Source organism: Gouania willdenowi, chromosome 24 (assembly GCF_900634775.1).
Source record: "Gouania willdenowi chromosome 24, fGouWil2.1, whole genome shotgun sequence".
Classification (NCBI taxonomy): Eukaryota; Metazoa; Chordata; class Actinopteri; order Blenniiformes; family Gobiesocidae; genus Gouania; species Gouania willdenowi.
In genome coordinates, this window is record NC_041066.1 from 13,307,507 (window position 1) to 13,329,527 (window position 22,021).

Here is a 22,021-nt window from a genome sequence, read left to right on the forward strand (position 1 = left end):
TCTTCCTCTGAAACTGTAAAAAAAAGAGAGCGCATGGAAGAAATTTCTATCCTTATTAATAATGATACAGTAGATCCAAATGTATGGACAACCTCATTTGAAAAAAATATTGCCAACGCGCAATCAGTACCCGATCAATTACAAACAGAGATGTGAATTTTAAAATGTTCGCAAATGATGAGAGATAGAGATTTTTTAAACTTTTTTTAAACAGATCCAGAATCAGTATATTGATCTGCATCTCCTACAAGATTCAATGGAACCTTCCATGGCATAAGGTCTCGCTTTGGTTGCAATTTTGTCAAAATCTATACTTTTGACGTAATCCTGTTACCAGAAAAACCAGAAAAAACAAATAAATGTTGGTGAAATAATTACGGTACTTCCTTGGCGGAGGTAATAAGTATGTTTGACAACTCATATGTATGGTGAAGTTGCTTGAGTTGGAACCGTTACAATTAAACTGCGCTAAGGCGCTCTATCGCACTCCTGAAATAATTCGGCAGCTGATCAGCCGTTCCCTGTGAACTCTTGTTTACACGTTTAAATCTAATTTATCAATAGTATCATCGAGAGCATTTTATACATTATATCATCAAAGAGTACCGTATTTTTCAATGAATGGGTCTGACTGGGTCTATTTTCATACATAAGGCGCACCGGTTTGTTATTATTATTATTATTATTAAGACGCATTAAGCTAAACAAAATAGTCAGATAAGTCAATTCTCAACATTGTTCAGGTTTAACACATAAAATACAGAACAATACACTCACTTTTACAGTTCAGTATGTTGAAGCACAGTACTGGTACATATCACTCCACGAGGTGTCTGACTACTGTAGCCCTAAAGCGCCAAAAATCCATCAAGCAGTGCAGCTTCATAGTTTACCAAAGTTGTACTAAAACATTTTGACGTATTAACTTCATACATAAGGCACACCTGATTATAAGGCGCACTGTCGATTTTTGAGAAAATTAAAGGGTTTTAAGTGTGCCTTATAGTCCGAAAAATACGGGAACTGAATAAATGAGTGATTTTCTAGTCATTAGGGTTTTTTTTTCTGTGCTTTAAACTGTGAAGCAATAAAGGTTTCTCAATAAAGATCAAACAGGTGGGGATGCATGCAAAGAAAGCAGATAAATTATTTGTACAATTTTCCAAAAAGCAACAAAACATCCACAAAATAAACTGATTGAGATTCAGTAAAACTTCAAAGTAGAAGTTATCACATGGGCTGAGCCACAAAACCACTTCTATTCATCTGTCGATTCCAAACTGCGGAAGGACAATGGTGAAATATATACGCTGACTATCATCATCGACTTTGGTTTATTTTCTCTCCTTGGGGTTACCCCTCTGTACATAAAAAACAACTGATGGCAATGGCCCTAAAAAACCTTGCAATTCAATGAGTGCGTTTGTGTTAGTGAGTGGGTGCCATCACCCCATTGAGCTTCAGATGCATCTTAATTGTTTCCTTCCACGTCTCTTTAAAAAGTTTTCATGATTTTCAGGGGTGAAACTTTACATCCACTGCGGTCTCGAGGTTTGGTTATTTTTAAAGGCAAATGCGGAGGAAATATCCCAAACATTTTAACGGTCTTTCCATCAAAGGAGCTCTGCTCTCTGTTGAATTTAATTAAGAGACAGAATTGAGATTGGCCTTAAATAGCTTTGGGTTTTTCTTTTTAAAACTAAAACAAGGAAGGCACATTTAGGTACCGGTATTATCAAGTCTGCAGTCGAATCAGTTTAAAAGGAAATTCTAACCTACCAGCAAGGGTGTGCATGGAAATAATAGTTAAATCCATATAAATGAAGAACACATCTATATTTAAATTTCAAATTTAATATGAAAGTATACCGCTTCAAGTTGTGGTAGCAGCAGGAAAGGCCTGCAACTTGAAAGTAACCAATTCCACAACAGAATTTATACAAACACTTTCCAGGGTAATGTTAAAAAAAGCTGTAGAGGCGTGTAATGTAAAGTAATTCCACATCTTTGACTCTTTGAAACTAATTCAGTAAGTGAGTTTGCATCCTCCCTTCCTCCCCGTGCTGTTAAATACAAAATCATGTGTGATTAAGTTCAGTGTTTGAATTGTGTGTGCGCGCGTTTGTTGGTGCCCGTCAGTGTACGATGTGAGTTACAGGATAGGGACGAGCTCTTCCTGTGGCGGATGAAGCCAGTGCAGACATTTAATGAGTGGAAATAAAGATAGCAGATAATAACGCGTTTAAATTTATGTATCAACCAAAATGTGGAGGTACAAAATAAGTTCAATACTTTAAGTTCAAGGGCCACACCTAACACTTTCATGTGTAAATGATGACAAGTAACAGCTATAGTTTCTATTTTCCTTGCAATTTTCAGTTCAGGCTAAATTGTTCCTAGGATTATTTGGTGGGATGGATTGGGGAAGCAGGACTTGGGTTTGCGGAAAAGGTTCATTTCTGCAAGAATCACGATTTGTGCAAGTTCATGGTGTTTTGAGCTGCTATAGCTTAAAACAAACCTTAGATGTGTTCTGTCTAAACTGTCATCATTGCGTATTCATTTGATTTGTGACGGAGCATGTCACATCTTAATGTTTGAAATGTATGCAATTAATTTATTGTATTAGACATTGGGCACCCAAACATTGGCACCCTAACCCTAACCCATAATAGTTGGTTAAAACTGTTACTATTGTCGTGACCCAGAGATTTTACATATTTCTTTCCATAATAGTTGGTTAAAACTGTTACTTTTAGCAACTTTTTTTTTATGGGCAGTGGCTATCCGTACGGTCGCCATATCAATATATCGACATTCTATCCATACGCAGCGCCCCTATTTGGCTAGTTTAGGTCACGTGACTAAGACTAAACCTAACCCTAACCCTAAAAATTGTTGCAATATTGTGTTATAACCTAACCCTAATCCTAAAACGCTACATACGTGTACTTCGGTAACTGTACCAATTGCACTGGGGGTTGTCCGTACGGCAACCGTACAAAAGGACACTTGATTTTATTTTAAATTTATTTCTGATTTACTTAGTTAGGCTTTTGTATCTCAAAATGGGCATATAGTTGGTTAAAACTGTTACTATTGTCGTGGTCCAGAGATTTGACTTAGTTCTGTCCACAATAGTTGGTTAAAACTGTTACTTTCAGCAACATTTTTTATTTACAGTATTTCTGATTGACTTACTTAGGCTATTGTCTCTCAAAGTGGGCGCGTTTTGAAGGGGTGTGTTTTGCACACTGCAAACGCTTGTCGCCGCCACAATGGGCGTGGTTTGGGGGGGGCCTGCAGCTGGGTATTCTTGCAAGGTTTGAATGTGCAATTTAATTTTAAACTTAATATGAGTGCTCCCCCTATAGGCCGTTGTATGTCCTACAAGGCTGGAGTCAAGGGAGAAAAGTAAAGAAAAGAATAATAAGTTAGAGAGGAGCAGTGCAGAGAGGGAACAAAGCTATAGTGACAGCACTTGTACATGTGTGTGACGTCTTTATTGGACTCCTGTGTGCGTGTGCATGTGTGAATATGAATCGAAAAAGGACACACACACACACACACACTTCATACATCTGCTTTGTTCCTCAAGTCCAGCAGCTGAAATTCCCATTTTCAAACTGTAAAGCTCATCGTCATTTTTGTGACCATTCTTTGGTTGGAATCCTTTGTTCCTCAACCACGCTCATCACTCCTTCTCCCAAAAGGTCACCAACTATTCTCCTACACTTCTTATTAAGGAGAAAAGGAGCGTGTTTACGCTATTTTAGTTCATGTTTGATGAGCTAACTCGCAGCTGAACGGTCTGACGACGGAAAGCTTTCAGCAGGATTCTGTAGCTTAAGTGTCGACAGGCCTCAGTTTGTCTCGATATATAAAAAAGGAAAGCTTGCTAACAGACAGCTCGAATCCACTTTGGGATGTAGGTCAGTGTTGGAAACATGAGGAAATGAGCACAGTGTGATTGTACAGTGCCACAGTTATATTTAATAATCCCCTCAGGGATGGAGAGAAGGGAATAGAAAAGGACCAGCAAGACGAGGGAAAAGCATGACTAAAAAAACTGTTCAATGTTAATATGAAATCATGCATTTACATGGAAACAATCATTTGCATCACTTTTACCAACACTAACATTTTAAAAAGATCCAATCAAACTTTTTATTAATTTATACAATTTTATGTATAGATTTATCGTTACGAAAATAATAAAAAGGGTTTACCTATTAGTTACCTTCTCCATCACATGTCAAACTAGAGGCCCGCGGGCCAAGTTTGGCCCGCCAGATCATCTAGTCCGGCCGACAGGAGGATTTTGTTCAAAGTAGAAATTACAGCAAAAACAGGACTTTTTGTAAATGACCAATGTAGATAAAATACTCCATTATTTTCACACAGTGATATTAAATCGCAGTTATTCTCAAAAAGCTAAAAAGAATTCTCACAAATTATCCCACTAGAATTCAGGCAAATTCCAAGAAAATTAGTTGCAAAGTCAAGGGATTTTCACCAATTGCTTCACATTCTGTTTTCGTTTAAATTTGTGCTTTTTTTCCTTCACAAAAACATGGATTTTTCTGGTTTGGCCAATGAACTAAAATGAGTTTGACACCCTTGTTCTACATCAATAAACTACAGTAAGCTGCTGATGATGTACTTTAAATACAATATTAATAATGCATTTTTACTGCATTAAACACAAGTTTAATTAAACTGCAATATTTCAAATAAAACGACTCCTTTTACAAAAAATACTATGTTTTTAAATGTGTATTAAAGAATGCAATGAGCTTGAAGGCTCTTCACTTGAAGGCACAACCGAGGCACTGATGAGCAAAGCAGGTGTCCCATCAGTTAGTGACACATAAGTGAAATAAGCAACCTCACAGGCACCATCTTGCCAGCTCATTACATTCACTTGGACAGTGGCCTTTAACACCAGGCACCACCTTGAGAGCTGAAAGGACCTCCCACATGAACGCATCATAACACGCAAAGCAAAAGGATGAACCTAGAAAAATATCAATATATCACGTATATGTTTACATTACCAGACCTCTTCCTGTAGTTTTTAATATATTTCCAAGGTCAGATCAGCTGGTTTGTGGGTTACACTGGCAGAAAATAAACACAGTGAAACGTTAATGACTTTGACTAAAATAAGACAACAGTTTTTTTCAACGTCTTTTACATGACACCGTTAACACGCCATGGTCCTGAGTCACAGGTCAGAGGTGACGGGTCAGCGTTAGGGCCTGCTGACATTCTGCTGACTGCACCTTCAGCCAATCATCAATCAGAACTGAAAGTCAGGTCGCATACCTGCAGCGACCACCTCTGTCAGCAGGGGACTGAGGGGCACAGAGAGCAGTGTGTGTGTGTTTGTATCCATGTGTGTGTGCGCGCGCACATTCCTGCTCCTTAAGTAGTGCGAGGGTCAGAGGTGATGGTCCCCTCATCAACTCGCCACTTGCAGAGTGGTTGTTGCATTGACACGCACACGTGAGGGTATGGACACACTTGATGACCCCTAACAGGATTTAAGTGACACATTGTGTGATCTCTGCACTGTATGCTACACACTCCAGAGGTTTTCTTTTTTTTTTTTGTCACGTGGCGTGTACACCCTTAGCCAGAGCCGGTTCTATACTTTTTTTTGATGGATACAGTTTTAACAAACTGCTGAGTGATGGGATTTTAAGTTTTTGACTAAATTACACTTTTAAAACACGAGCCACAGCTCATGAAATTAGATTATCTTATTCTTATATCCTACATTCATCTTAAGATAATGTCATTTGCTTGTCTTTATCCCTGTTGGCTCAGCTTTGTGGGGCCCCCTTGTGGCTAATAGGACTGTATTCAATTAAATCAGTCTGCCTATAGCTGGAAACGCCTATGCCCTGAGCCCTTCCATTAAATCATTTGTACCCCAAATATCAGGAATAATAGTGACTATTTATTTATTTTTTTTTAAATACTTTTGCTAATTTAACTTTTTGCCTTTTGTGTGCCAAAGTTTTTTTTTTTTTTTTTAATCATTACGTCCACGATTACCTTAGTTTAAAAAGGGCTAAACTTTTGAGCGAAACTCTTATTTTATATATTATATAATATATATTTATTTATATATAATAGTACGTTATTGAAATGTGATTATTAAATGTTTCCACATCCTACTGCAACCGAACGCTCCCCTTATTGGGAATGGATGGTCACAATTTGGATTTTGTCCATCTAGTCAATTTTGACAGTAAATTTTCATTTAGTTTTAGTCATAGTTTTTTGACTAAAATGCAACTTAGTTTTAGTCAAAATTTTGCAATCAGGACTATTCCACCTTAGTATAGTTTTAGTCAACTATATGACTTTAAGACTGTAGATTACTACATTTGTTAAAGACGTAGTTGACTAAAACATAAGAATTTATTATTTATTATTCTTTTTTTTTTTACAGATTCAATTAATTTATCAACCTGATATGGGATGCTATTAAGATTTGTTAATACACAGATTTAATATGATCAATGCATTTGCAAACACAATCAACTGTCTTCCTATTGGATCACTTACCAACTTGTCCCGCCTTCTACGCTAACTTGGTTCTGATTGGATTTTGTCCCATGTGTTTTTTTTTTTTTTCTTAGTTAGTCATAGTCACAGTTAATGTCGCTTTGTAGTCGATGGAAATTAACACTAATTCTTACTTGTGGACATTTTTCTACTATAATAAATCTCCTCTGTTGACAAAACTTTGACTTACCATAATATAAGATAATCTCAGTTAATTTTGCTTGTTACTTATCATAATACAGCTGTTGGGTATAAGCTGGTAATTACATGACCTGTACAATATTTAGTGACATTGATGACATTTGTTTCATTGTTGAGTGCCAAAAATGAAACGCTGTGTCATGTTGTGCTCACTTCCCTATAGCTTTCATCCTCTCTTTATACACATATATGTACAGTATATACACACACACATATATATATACAGTATAATGCTGGTTCTCTGTGAGACACGGTGCATTCCCACATGCAGCAGGCTCCCTCTGCTCAGCTTTAAAGCACTGCCTATCCAAACAGGAAAGTGGCCTCTGCCCCTGCAGCAGTCCAGGGCTCAGCAGTGGAGATTTCATTAGTCACAGCTAACAGGCAAATTATCCGCTTCAGCGCACCTGTAAAACTTTACTGTGTGTCAATCTCACACAATCACAGACAAAACGTGAAGGTGGGTGGGGGCAGCTGTGAACTGGTAGATCAGCTAACAACTAAGTGTTTCAAAGAAAACTATTAATTAGACTTCAGAGTGCATTAGTGCGGTCGTTTTGCTATAAAATGAATGGAAATTGAATGGATTTTCTATAAGGTGGCAAAGTCTGCGTCATTGGTGTCCATGTGACGTGTACGTGCAACCATTGATGAGATAGAAAGTTTTTAGGAATGCTTAATTCATGATCGGGATTGATCACTAATATATTTTGCTTTCTATACCAGGGAACAACTACTTTGTAACAACGAAAATATATAAACTTCAATGGTCATTACTTACTCGTAAATAAATTTTAAAAAATGATCTTGAGTGCTTACTTCTTCTTCCTGTTAGTTCTGACAGGAAGGTTTAGCTCAATGCCCTTTGACACAATTTTAAAGAAGGAAAAAGGCCTGCAAATGTATTGCCTGTAGTTGCCTAATCATCCCATTATAAGGTTTAAAATTTCCCAGTTTAAACATAACCTATGTTGGTGTAGGTGTGTATGTGAGAGGTGAAATTCTTGCTATTTTAAAGCACCTATAACCCGCATCCTGCCCCATGGGGCTTGAGAACACACGCACACACACAAAAACCGGTACCCCCTGTCTGGCAGCCTCTTTGTGGCCGTGTTGTGATTGTATCAGATGTAGCGCGATAGAGGTTTTAAAGTGTAGGGATGTCGGTAGGGGCATGTGTGAATTTGTAATGTGCTTATGCTTGAACCGCAAAGGCAGGAGATAGGGGCTCCTAAGCGCTGTGTTGCACTCCCACACACTCAAATGCTCACTTTGACTCACACGCTGTAGGGAGTGGAACTCTAGCTCCTTGAACTCCTTTCATCCGACTGAAGGTGGAAGCGAGTGCAGGGTTTCCTGCAGTCACAGTGAGATACAACACTCTATATCCTCCGCAGTAGTTTACCTACTGGCCATAGTGTGTGTGTGTGTGTGTGTGTGTGTGTGTGTGTGTGTGTGTGTGTGTGTGTGTCTGTGTGTTTTCACTTGGTTCAAAGGCTCAGAGTGGAGTGTGGAGGTGATATGTCAATGTGGGGTCCCTGTAAGCTATATGTGTAGCATATCACAGTGTGAATTGTTGGATTATGCCATATAGCTTCTTTATGAAGATGAGGAATCCACAGGAACTTTGGAGACTCTGGAAGTTTGGTGCGTGAGTCTAAATGTGAATGTGATCAAGCTACAGCTTTTGAGCTCATGCTGTTAGGTCTCCTTGTGTGGTGGTGATGGTGGTTGTGGTCCTGGAAGGTCACCAGGAGCCAAAGGACAAGTAGCAAATGGTGTCATTTGGACTAATGGGAAAAGAGGGGTCAAAGGGAAACTTAAGGGACTGCTGGAACTGACTTAATGAACATACCTACAGCACACTGGCTTTGTAAAGTGGATTTCTCATTTACAGTCTAACAGAAAGTAAAAGCAAATGTCTTACATTAAAGGGTCCATGTTACGCTCAATTAACTTTTCTGTGCTTTAAACATCATAAAGTTCTATTTAGGCTTCATACACATGCCCAAAGTGTTTTTTTCATTTGCTCCTTTCTTACTGCAGGGTGAGCTTAAACACCTCGCTCCAATTTGATGACGCGTTCCCACTTTAATGACAATTTTGACATGGCACTGAGCTGGAGAAGCCACGTCTCCAGGAAGCTCTCTGCCGTGATTGACATGTAAACAGACACGCCCAGGAAGGTAAGCATGTCAGCGTCCTTCACGTAGTGCTATGTGTGTATTTTTTTCTACAGTCTTTGTATGTACTGATGAACTCCCCGCCCACACGCTCTGTCTGGCCGTCTTCTGGCCCTAAGTCACTGTGCGGGAAGGAGGAAGTCAGTGTCCCATCTATAGACATGCCCACTCATGAATATGCATAAGTAGGCCGTAAATCAGCCCGTTTGTGTAGAGTCGTTGACTTTTCAGAGGCTAAAACTCTGGAAAACAGGTGAGTTTGAGAAAATAAACCTCAAATACTATGTTTTTTGGGGTTCTTAGAACAAATGAAGATGGGTGAAAAATAGCATGACATGGGACCTTTAAAAGTACCATTTGGCCTCCATTCTACTGAATGAAATCATGTGGTGTCACATTATCTATTGAACCCGTAACTAAACTATCACATTCACAAAGTTGTTCACTCCCAATTTTGAATTCCTTATAAACCCAATATAACATTTGGGGAAATAAATAAACCTGTGTATGCTGAGGGAGAACAAGAATATCCACAATTTCTTCTAGTCTATAAACAATCTTAGAGTCAAATGTAGAGTCATATAGTAGCTGGACACAAAATTGGACACCTTTGCTATCATTATGATCCGATATGATATCTGTTTATCTACACCTGAAATCCTACCTGTCTGCTGTGGCAACCTCTGAGGGTCTGGCAACTCCCGTCTCCTTCGAGATCTGGGCCAAAAAAAACCAAAAGAAAAAATAAATAAAAACACTGACTGACTTCTAAAAGTTTTTCGGTACAATATTTTGGCTTCCGATAGTGAACTTTAGTGCTGAAAACCACAACAATGGATGATAAGAGCATCCCGTCTTAGTTCTAGGTTCATGATTAAAACACTGTTCATTAATGCTACACGTTAGCTTCCTCTTCATTAATTAGCACGGCCTTAAACTGCCTAACAGGCGTAAGCTTTAATCAGAAATGCAAGAAATAAGTAAGATTTATACAATATTACATAATAGGTATCATGTTCAAACTTAGAGGATGGAATGGATTTAACTTTAATCACAAATTATGGGTAATATAGAGTCTTGGAATATTATGCAAGCATGCTGTATTATTGTAATGGTTTGCCTTGCATTCCTTAAAAGGAATTCACTTTTATGCTGACATAAGCTTTTAGGCAACTCTAGTGAAAGTAACAGTGAATTCAGTAGAAAATGCAGTGTTTGAAGTTATTTTTCCATCATTTGCATTTATGTTTTAGTCGTCTGTTTCTCTATGAAGAGCTGCCTGTAGAGATACAAGTCTATTATTGCTTCCTGCGTAGGAGGAGGAGGAGGGAAAAGGAGTTTAAGGAATGAAAAGATAAGAGTAAAAACAGTCGAGCCATTCATGGAGCGTTAGGGAACGTGGAGCTTTGTGTAGGAAGGGATGGTCTGTGTGTGGAATCAAAGGCAGAGATAGAGGAACTTCATTAACCAAATACAATGATACAGGTCTAGTAGGATATTTTAAAAGTAAGAGTCTGCATCATCACCTTTTTGTTGTTGCATATAGCCTACAGTATGCCATGCGTGTGGTCTTGTACTCGTGTTGTTTTCTAGGAAAAGAGAGAGACCGTTTCCTCTGTTCTGAACTTTGTGTTGTGACTACATTACAGTTCCTCCATTGCCACCCCCAGCTCCATATGTGTCCCATGTTAAAGTCTCCTCACACGCCTGAAACCTGAGTCTAGATGAATTGGTTCTAAAGTATAAACGTAACTACTTCCCTTCTGAACTTTTATTTGAAAATCACAAGGTTTCCAGGACCATAATGAATAATGCAATGCTTTGGTACTATTTTAAGACTTGGACAATTTAAATGAGGAATCAGGTAAATAACAGTGTGACTCAATTTTATTTTATTTTATTACTTTTAGGCAGGAAGAAATATTCAGTCTTTGCAATTTCACCCTTGGAATATTGGCTAACAACCCTTTACTCAACTTTTTTTTACATCAGGATGACAATACGCTGTCATTGTCTGTCATTAGCATGAATAAGTTGTCATGAAGGTTGTACGCTAAATGATGACACCTTTTGCTACATTATGACACCTTTGGAGCTATGTTGACCTTTTTTGGGTTAGGTGGAGGGATCTAGTGGGGTTAGGGTAACGAACAACACTTAATGACAGCCTTCATGACACCTCATTCATGCTAATGACTAGGGGTGTGAAAAAAAAAAATCAATTTCACGATATATATCGCGATTTTTTTTGGGTGCCAATTTTAAATCAATTTTTTTATTTTTAAAAATAAATGTATATATTTATTTATTTTACTATTATTAATTTTTTTATTACATTTTTTTAATCAATAGTTTTGTGTTTTTGTGCAATATTTTAGTGGTTACAATGCTTTCAATGTGTTGCAATGGTTACTTGATTTTATGACAGCAGTGTGTAACACTGTATTTTCTTTTTTTCAGTGAAAATGTACAAAAACTAATAATAAATAATAAATAGGATGCTTTGAAGGAAACAGTTCAATTTGTCCTCTGAATGATCAATATCTTCTGATGAACAAATACAGCAACTTGATTTTTCATCTCTACGTTTAATTTTAATATTAACTGGGTAGAATATCGCGATATAGCGCGACCAAGTATTGTGATACATATTGTATTGCAACATCCTTGCCAATACTCACCCCTATTAATGACAGGTGTCATGTCATAATATTGACAGCGTAATGTCAACCTTATGGATATAACTTCATGATAATTGTCTATTTGTTGATTGCTTTGCCAATCACCAAATTAAAATGTTCTGACATTTCAGGGAAAACAACTATATTACATTACTAAAATAACAATATTTGCCACGATACATGACTAAGAATTTGTGTGGGAAGCATAACAGTTCTTAACTTTGCTGCTTGTTATGAGGAACTAGCAAAACTAGCAGACTAAGCTAAAAAAAATATTATCTTTAGTTCTAGAAACCTCACAAATAAAGCCCATATCAAGCTTACATAGTCACTGAAGTTGTTGCGTTCTGTGCTGAACAAATGAGCTGCTCTGAGATACAAAGCAACATCTTTGTCTTGTCAAACTACCAAGATAAATGTGTGCTAGCTGTTGGAGAAAGAAAGGAAAACCTGGAGTGAATTTCTTTGTGTTTACTCAAAATATACAGAGGCCAAAACCTTCATCCCAGCTGAGCGCTGACAAATCCGCCAACCGCTTATCAAATTAAATCCCCAATAGCAGCATAAACATACAGGCTCGTACAGTCGCACAAACACATTTCTAGCACAAGCCTGCTTGTGCCCCACACATGTTCAACAATCGATCCAGTCGGCACAACATAGTCTGCTCCAGACAAGCTAAATGGCAGCAAGAGACTTAAACAGCCTTCTGCAGTGTGAGCTCCTGACCTGTGCCTTCAACTGTCAGCGCCTGTCATCTGGATGCATGGCAGCTTTATGCCCGTAACATCACATCTGATGGGACGCGGCGCCCAGCGTGGAGCCCACCATCTAATTCTTTCCATGCGCGCTTGTTAACGTGTAGGATTTTCTTTGCAGCCACCATAAAGCACAGCGCGTAGGTAACACAATCCCATGAAACTCGGCTCAGTCTGGCAGCTGCTAGAGGGATTTACCCCATAATGTAGTAACGTAAACCGCAAAAGTAAGACATAGATGTAAAAAGGACAATTTCATTTGTCTTCTTTGGTCTTCCTGTGTGGCTCCTAAGGTCTGACTGACCGGTAGTTGGGAGCGAGAGCTGGAGGGAAGGAGTTTTGTAAATGGTACACTTACTATGCACTTCATCAGCATAAACTAATCATCAGATGATTTTCAGGTAGACACTTGTGTTTGTGTGCTTGAGGGTTTATGGGCCATATCCAGGAAGTGAACAAAAGAAGAGTCGAGGATACGTCTGTAACAAGAGGAATTATTTTTTGTAAAAGAAATCCAAAAGACACACTGCTGATTTCCAGTTAAAACAACCTAGACTATAGACCATCATTTAAACATTAACATTATACCTCACACATTTTTCTATGCATATGTTGTAATCTCTTTAGATCCTAATGAATACATGTGAGCATACCTTAGTTCACACAAAAGTATTCAGGTATTTGGGGGAAAGTAATGATTCAAAATTCAATTCAACGTTATTTGTATAGCGCAATTTACAACAAAGTCATCTCAATGCGCTTATCAAAATATAAAATTCATAATAAGAAAGAAAAAAACCTAACAAGATCCACATGAACAAGCATTTATCAACAGTGGGAAGAAACAACTCCCTTTTAACAGGAAGAAATCTCCAGCAGAACCAGCTTCTGTTTGTCACGAACCCTTCACGTAAATATATTAAACACTTAAATGGTGAATTTGAATTGAGAACTCCGACAAAACATCATACACTAGAAATTAAGTCAAAAAATGACGGTGCATGGGCGCCATTATGCCCCAAGTCTCATACAGCATACAGGTGTTTTAGCAAAATATGTGACTCGAAAAAATGGTGGCTCCGCTGGCTGAATAATTAACGGTCTTCAGCCGCGTACTGTTTAAGGGGGAGTAAAGGCCCCTCAGGAGTAAACGCAGACTTCTGCCAATCTGTTGTTTATTTGAGTTGTCTACATAGTCAGAATCTACAGCTCCTAAACAAACCCAAACAAAAACAATACATCCCTCAATTTTATATCCAACTTTCTCCTCTTTGGAATTCTCTCTCTCTCTCTGCCCCAATAAATCTGAAGGGGCCTTTTTCCACTTTTACAGGAACAGCAACCATTAAATGGTTGATTTCAGATGGCAGAGTGTGAATGTTTTGAGTTAACTTTATTGATCTGTGAGTGGCTCTGAGGGTTTGGAGAAAAACGGACATCCCCCCACAGCACATGGGCAGTAGATTTACACCTCTTCGTTTAAAGACACCTCTAACCCAAATGGCTGCCGGCCAGCTTTATCTAACAGGAACACTGCATTTGTCTCTCCTTCACAGGAACTCACAAAATCAAAGATTAAACAGCCTTTGAAAGGATGCTTTTAGTTGTATAACTAAATGAATGCATTCTTTCAGAACTTTGGTGCTGTGTAACAGCCTCATGCCTCTCAGTGATCCTTCACTCTGTATCGCATGAATTAGGCTCATAGTGCTCGTTGTCATGGAGGACATGTTAAACAGTGTAAACCAAGACATTCTGAGTGAGTCAACACTAAAATGTTATTATGTTTGTGTCCACAGTTAATAGAAGGACAGAAAGCAAACAGATTCAGTGATTCTACGAAGAGAAAATGTATGCCCTCTAGTGGAGATAAGGGTCATGACAAGAACAGCACAAAATTTGGAGAAAAATTATTTTTTTATTTTAATTATTTAAACTATGGCTGCCTTTCTTTGTACACAATGTTTAAATATGCATACATACACAAAGCAGTGAAACATCCTAATTATTCAAAATCAATATACAGTATATGTGAAATAAATGTATGCATGAGCTCCGGGTTTAACGTGTAATTTGTTTTATTCTGATGGCAGGAATTCAAATTTATTTCATTTTTTTTTTTTTTGCAGCTAAAATAAGGCCAAACTGAGTGGCCTAGATACAAATACCGCTCTTATATTTTATTAAAGCAATTGAACAACTAAGACTTATATTAACATTTTATTTGTTCAATATGGAAATTTTAAAAACAGTGTCTCACTAAATCACAAAGATCATAAGAAATGTTTCATTAATTTCAACCATAGCATTTTTTTTTTTTCAAATTCAGAAAGAAACTTAAAACTTATTGACTCTACTGGTGCTAAAAATTAGAACAGTAAATGTGCCACTGTATTCAAAACTATCTAATATAATCTTACAGAAAATACTGTGGTCGTGTATCGCAGGTCCAAGTCAGAGATATTTTTTATAGATCAAAGCCTCGTAAATCAATGAATTAAACATGATTTTCTCCAAAATAAAAGACAAATAAAAAGAAAAAGGTCAACTGTAAATATTCTCTTATTGACCTTTATCTGAAAGGCTTCATGCATTGCATTGTGGGATGTGGAGTCCCATTGTTTTTTTTTACTTTGTTCTTACAGTGATTTTTTGCATTTGCCCCCAAAACTCTGCAAAATTGACTTCCCAACACATTTCTGGTGTTTTTACGGACTGAAGGTTGCGTCACTCACTGTCCTCAGTGTCTGGCAAAGAAACAAGAATTCACGGTAGGAATGAAGTAAAAACACTTCTATGCATCCGTTTACAGGACTCTACATCCCACAATGCAATGCATAAAACCGTTCCGAAAATGTCAGTAAGAGAGTGCAACAACTGAAGTCAATGATATTTGATCTATTGATCTATGAGGCCTACACTTTAATCTTATCTAATAGTAATAAAAATCATTGTGGGTAGCAGCTTAAATCAGCAAGATTATAGAACCTCTGTGTATCTCCTAACAAGTCAATGAAAGTCCAAAATCACCTTGTTGAACTGTTATTATATTAAATTATTTACTTATTTTACTGAGTGTTTGTTAGGCTAAAGTACCGGCATCAACACCAAAGTCTGGAGTTGTTCCACATCAGCTGGTAATCAATAATACTGATGTGAATGAAATGTTCTTGGTCCAGATACATTTGTCACAAAAAGGACCGGATGCATATTAATCATTTAAAAGGACAGAGTGCAAATGTTACACTGTAAAGCAGCATGTGTCCTGGCTCTATGCAACAACCCCTAAAACATAGATTCTCATTTTCCATGTTTAAAAGTGAGCCAGCGCTTTCTTCAAATCACAGCAGCGGAAGCACGTACAACAGGCCTGAAAGACCGTTTGACTCAAATAACAAGTATCAGTCAGGGAGAGCTTAGCCTGTCTCCGACATATGACATCACTCTGTGAGTCGGAGCCTTTTCCCATAAACCTTCACGGTCCCCAGGGTTTCCCTCCCGAAAGCAGGGCGCTTATGAAGTAGTAAGGCTGCTTTTTTTTATGTTTTTTATCTGCAAGGAGTTCCAATTTTATCTCTCAGCTGTCTGTGAAATGTAGACACATTTAGTAACCTGTTTTGAAACACATCCAGTCATGCAGGCTTCATATCGTTCTGTTTAGACTGTCTCTGCCTTTGTCTCCATCTCTGCCCCTCAGGCCTTAAAGATGCGAGGCTGTAAGGTCCCACTATTCCCACAACTGCTCCCAATAACCCCAGTGACTGCTGGGCTGTCACTCAAATCAAACTTCCGACCAACACTGAGCAGATCAAGCCTGCTGGCATTGAAGCATATACACACATTCACACAGAAGAAAGGGGCTTTAAAGATGAATGTGTGTGTGGGGGGGGTTCCCTGTCAGCACCTGCTGGGCCTCACGGAGACGCTGCAAAGACAGGGATACACTCCTGTGCTCATACACACCACGGGGCAGTAGCTGCGACGGAGACACTTTCATTTAAGTCGTATTTACACAACCTCCCTCCAATGTTGCCTCCACCATCCATAATCTGAGGAACATGCTGACCAGCTGTGGGCCAGGTTGAAGAAACTCACGTTTTTCCCATATTCAATTGAAATAATACAACTCCTAATATAATGTACATAATATACAAATATGTTAAGTGCCATACAACACAGTGACTGAAGAAAATATATATGAATTCATTTGTTGTTCTTCATGTGACTTGGTTCTTCTTCTGTTGCACAATTCTTCTTCACAATGTAAATGGTGAAGCGATACTGCACAGCAGTTCATGTTTGGTAAAAGGAAGCAGCCGTCGGCTTTATTTTATCATGAACTTACCAGGGCTGAGCTGCTTTCTTCTTGTAAATAGGACATTATACGCTATACATTTTTTTTTACTGCATTTTTACTGTTTTGGACTAAATCCTTGGATTCATTGGATTTTTTTAATGTCTTTGATGGACTATGTGGATTCATTGTAAGACATGGCATCGCTTTAAAGATGAGCAGTTCTGGCTTGTTTGACGCCATTTTTTTTTCCAAGTTTGACAAAATAATTGACTGCGTTTGCTGTGTCTTAGAATGGTTACTTTATATGGTTAAAGACGGAAGATTCTCAACTTTCAAACGGTATATGATACTTGTGATGTGCTGCTGTATTTAAGAAACATTTAAAAGCACGAATGAGTGAAAACATGCATTTTAACCTGCATTCGGGATGGTGGACATTATTCAATGACGCGTCGACGCAAATATTTGTAGTCAACATTATCAATTATGTTACTAATCATTTTTGTATGACTGTATATGTTGCACACGTTGTGGTTGGCGTGAATCTTGAGAATTAATTTTTTTCTTTCTTTTGCCCAACCCCCCGCCCCACCCCCCTCTGGCTACAAACTCCGCCTATGCATGTACCCCAAATGACAAAAAGGTACACAGGAGTCTAAAGTTACACACACACCGTCACATCAACGTTCACCTTGAGTCGGACAATTTGATCAATCTCACAGAAACGCAGACTCATTTCTCTCTACGAATGAGAAAGCTCTCAATTAATTTTATCTGCACAACCAAAAAAAAAAAAAAAAAAAAAAAAAAAAAAAAAAAAAAACTCACAGACACATGCAGCACATGCACGGGGATGTACACACCAGGTCCATTAAGCTCATGTGTTGGGACCAAACCACGACCTAGAGTGCTCTTTCATGGCTCCATCATTACTTCAATAAGTCCTCACATTAATCTTAGCGCAGCAGAGCACACCAGGCTATTACTAAAGCAGCCCTGCACCACAGAGGCCTGCTCTGAAACACACCCAGAGCTGAAAAAGTAGAAAAATGTACTCTGGATACTTGAAAAACACACAGACGTGCTCTGTTTGACTCAATTTGGAAGGAAATCATCCACTTCTGAGACGGGGGGAAGATTTCATACACCTATAGTCATTCAAATGCATGAAATCATATATACATATGGTTGAAAACCTTTTGGTAAAAAGTCCCATTAGAAGAATTTTCAGAGTACGTGTTCATTTGATACACAGCCTAACATTATTTTAAGAAACCTGGTATCATTTGTGGCCAAAAACGCCTTTTGCCAAAGTCTCTTCAGACCTATGTAACATATGATCACACCCTAATGAAGCTTGGGAAAGCGCGGTGAAGAGTGTCGGATCAACTCCGTTGCCTGCTTTTAGTGAAGAGCACCTGGCCCAGAATTAATCAGTAGGACGAGATGAGGTGACAAGTCTAGGCTGCCTTCACAAACACATCGTCAGTCACACACAAAATGAAAAAGAAATGCAGTTTAGGCTGTTGTGTTCAGCTGAAGAAAGAAGAAGAAGAAAAAAAGAGAAAAGAGAGAGGAACCGAGGGGAGGCCTCGTCTGTCTGGACAGGAAAGGGGGTTCTTTAACCCCTGACCCCAGTCCACTATTTGTCTGAGGGCGTGTGTGTATGTTTATTCTTCAGAATGTGCCTCAGAACAGGTTCTGGAGGCACTAGCCTGGTGGACACATGGCACTGGTCATGGAAGCCCATGCAGGTGCTCCAGCTTTGGGCTGCGAGGGGTTTCCTGCCCTGAGGGGCGAGAGACTATTTCATGTGGGGTGTTCATCATCTGCAGCGGATTCCTGCTGTTCCTCAGCACCAAGAGGAAAAGAAAAAAGGGAAGGAGTAGGAAAAGGAAAAGGTGGAGAATGTGTTGAGCTGTAAAACGCATAAAGAACGTTCACTTTTATGATGCTCTTGAATGAGAAACCATCACTGATGCAAGGACCACGGCAAAAAGTGATAAAAACTTTCCTCAGCTTTCCTCTGTTCTTTGTTTTCATCAATTTAAACCACAAATGTGGGATAGGAAGTAGTAAGAGAGTGGTTGGGGTCAAGGGTCAACGTTACACAGGCTCCCCTGAAGCTAAAGGTGGTCAAAATAAACTTTGGGCGTTTTGAGTTTCTGGGCCTCCCTGTCAGAGTCCAAAATATTCAGATTCAGCACCAAACACACACTTAGACCCATCAGAGCACTTTAGAAACTATGTGTGCCCTAGAATCCACAGAATAGACAAACTGTAGCTTTCACCCAAATATTAAATTATCCACTTTTTTATAATTTACTTACATAATAAATTGTGTTATTCATGTTACAAATAGTGGTTAGCCCTTCTTTCTCAAAGGGATTCTGGTACATTTCTGTGTTGCATTTGCATGTTCTCCTCCTTTCCTATATACAGTATGTGTACATCCGCTTCCTTCCACAGTCCTTCTTTATTGTAATTTCTGATATAAAACATAAAATTGTCTTTTACACACAAAGTAAAATCTAAAATGGATTTTTCCCCAATCGGCTCTAGTTGAATCCACATCATAAAAATCAGCTTTATAAACACACAAACCAACTTAATTATTGAAGATATATTTGGAGTAACTTTAACTTTTGTATCACAACAAAAAAAAAAAGAAGAAATTAACAATTCTTTTTTCTTTTCTTTATTGCTTTAAGTAGAAAACAAATGAATGGATGGATTTAACTTCATTTTTCAAAGTAAAATATTTGATAAAATGATAGGTAAAGAGATAAAAAAAAATGAAATTATTCAGACGTCCCTGCATCATGCACAGACTGATATCTCAGAGAGATGCGAGTGCCACCCATCTCGACCCAGCCTCCCTGTCTGCACTGCACTGTTTGTTTTTGTGTTTATTCTGGAATGTCAGACGTCCCAGGACACAGCTGAGGAGAAGGTCAAAGCTGCTGAGCTCCGAAGGCTCAACAAACAATATTAAATTCTAATTTGTTGTGGAAGGTTTGAGGAAAGCGGCAGAGTGAAACCATTACCAGAACTCAATTTCTGGGAGAACGTCCACACACGGAATCCAGTGATACTCAGACAGAGGGAGGGGCCTGTTCTGCTAAAGCTCAAGATTACACATCGTCTTCAATGAAATTTCAGTGCCACGAAAAGATGTCATCTAGACATCAAAGTGCGAAGGCAAAGGCTTAAAGGTCAGAGCTTTCTTAACATCAGAAATGATGTTGACATTAACAGTTTATTAATAAAAGCAGGCTTACCACTAACACAAACGTAAATTATATATTATTTGTTTATTTTATTTATTTATATTCCGTCCTGATAAGTTCAGAGGGTGTTTAAGAAGTGCAGTCCACATGTTTGCATGTTTCATGAAACGTGAAGTTAGTTAGATATGTTGAAGAGGTAAAGCCACAGATTTGTAATCTGTGCTTTAAATTGTATATTTCATATTTATTGAAAGTGTAAATAAATCTGAAATTGTTTATTATGAGACAGATTGATTTATTGTGTTCATTGAAAAATACATGACAAGAGGCCCTTGAAAAAAAAATTGCATATTAAATTGCAATCGCAATATTGAGGAAAAAAAAAAAAAATTGCAAATAGATTATTTTCTAAAATCGTTCAGCCCTAGTTGTTATATTAGTTGTACTTAAAAAAAGCAAACTCGGCATTGAATAAAGGGGTAGGATTAAATAAGTTTACATTTCTTTCTACTCCTTTTCGCACATGTAAGTTGAGAAGTTTAAGTGTTAAATTGTGGATCATATCAATGGTCTATTTATGTTGTTATAATTCATCACTTTTCATTTTTTTCTAAACTGTTGGTTTTTTTAAAAAATCATTTTACATGTTTGAAATAGAGACAATCAATCAAAACCCTAATGCTGCAATAAAAGAAATATATATGTATATTTACATTTAGATTTTCTTAGTATTTTATTTTTATTAGTATTTTGTATTATCTTTTTCTACCCACTGTAGCTGATGCAAGTTCATGTGGAAACGCTGGGTTTTTTTCTTAAGAATTTTTATTTATAAACACTACGAGATGACTAGTGTTGTAATGAAGCTACAGTATATAATAAAGATTAACTGAATATATTTGTCATGTAATAATCCCTTATTCCGGGTTTGATAATTTCTCACTATTAATAAAGCCTGTTTTAAGTCTTTGTGCACATTTTAATCTACTTTTAGGATACTTGTTGTAATCATTTTTTTTTTTGTATATTACTGAACTATTTTATTCCTCAAGTAAGGCAAAATTATGGGGTTGCATCTGTTCAAATCACAGAGGGATAATGCTTTACAGTGTGTCATCACATTGTGGTGATTCCGAGGAGGAAAATGCTGCCAAAGATGTGCTTAACTGTGGCAGCAAAGCTAAAGTAGCTACTATCTTACTCATAACAGACCGTTTGGAAAGCTACATCACGTCCACACCAAATCTATATGGATACTGGGGCTGCCAACTTTAGTCGTTTAGTCGACTAATTGGTCGATGCCGTCGTGGTCGGCCATGATTTTCATAGGTCGACCATCAATGGTATCAGTTTCAATACCGTTTAAAAAAAAAAATGCAATGCACTTATATACAGTAGGTGATAAGGATTAAATATCAAATATAATTTATTTAATGTATAAATATTATTCTACGTGCAGCAACAGCTGTGCAAGTGCGTGCTACGCCTTATCGGTCAGTGCAGTGAGCTGTCCTCAGAGCAGAGAGGGATGAATTAAGACAGGCATGAAGCACAAGCATCCACTATTGAATCAATCCTCTTTCTGCACAAGAACATGGATTATCCTTATATTCGATACATGGATTATGTAAATAGTTCCACTGCAGTCTCTAGCGGCGTGGGCACACTGCGCACCTGTGTTTGACGTGCCTCTCTCTCCACCTGTTCAATCATTCTCTGGCTTTTTCCTTTTGGTCGACTAATCGCTTCGTGTGCCATAGTCTTGGTCGACCAACCATTTCCTTGGTTGACTACAGCCCTAATGGTTACAGCCTCCACAAACCATATCATTTTTGGATATTATTCCTCTAGCGCTGCTAACGCGCTAACAATAGGCAAACATCACAGACTTCTACAAAGGGAGTATGTGTGTGTCTTATAATTTATGCAGTTGTAAAGGCTCTGTTTTGTGTGTGTGTGTGTGTGTGTTAGCTGCACACTCATTAGCAAAAGGCCCAGCACAGACTAGCTCCAGTTACAGTAGTAAACGCTGGCTTTGAACTTTTAACAGAGCCCTGAAACCCAACAAGGCTTTAAAACGCACAGAAGTGCA

At 38.1% G+C, this 22,021-nt stretch overlaps 1 protein-coding gene across 1 annotated transcript in view; it reads right to left on the reverse strand.

The window, feature by feature from the left end:
- LOC114457416 (hormonally up-regulated neu tumor-associated kinase homolog B) overlaps positions 1 to 22,021 on the reverse strand; it is a 124,100-nt gene that overhangs the window by 94,866 nt on the left and 7,213 nt on the right. Inside the window, exon 2 of the mRNA XM_028439193.1 lies at positions 9,628 to 9,680. The gene's annotated coding sequence lies outside the window, so the exon portion shown is untranslated. The remainder of the gene's footprint in view (positions 1 to 9,627; positions 9,681 to 22,021) is intronic.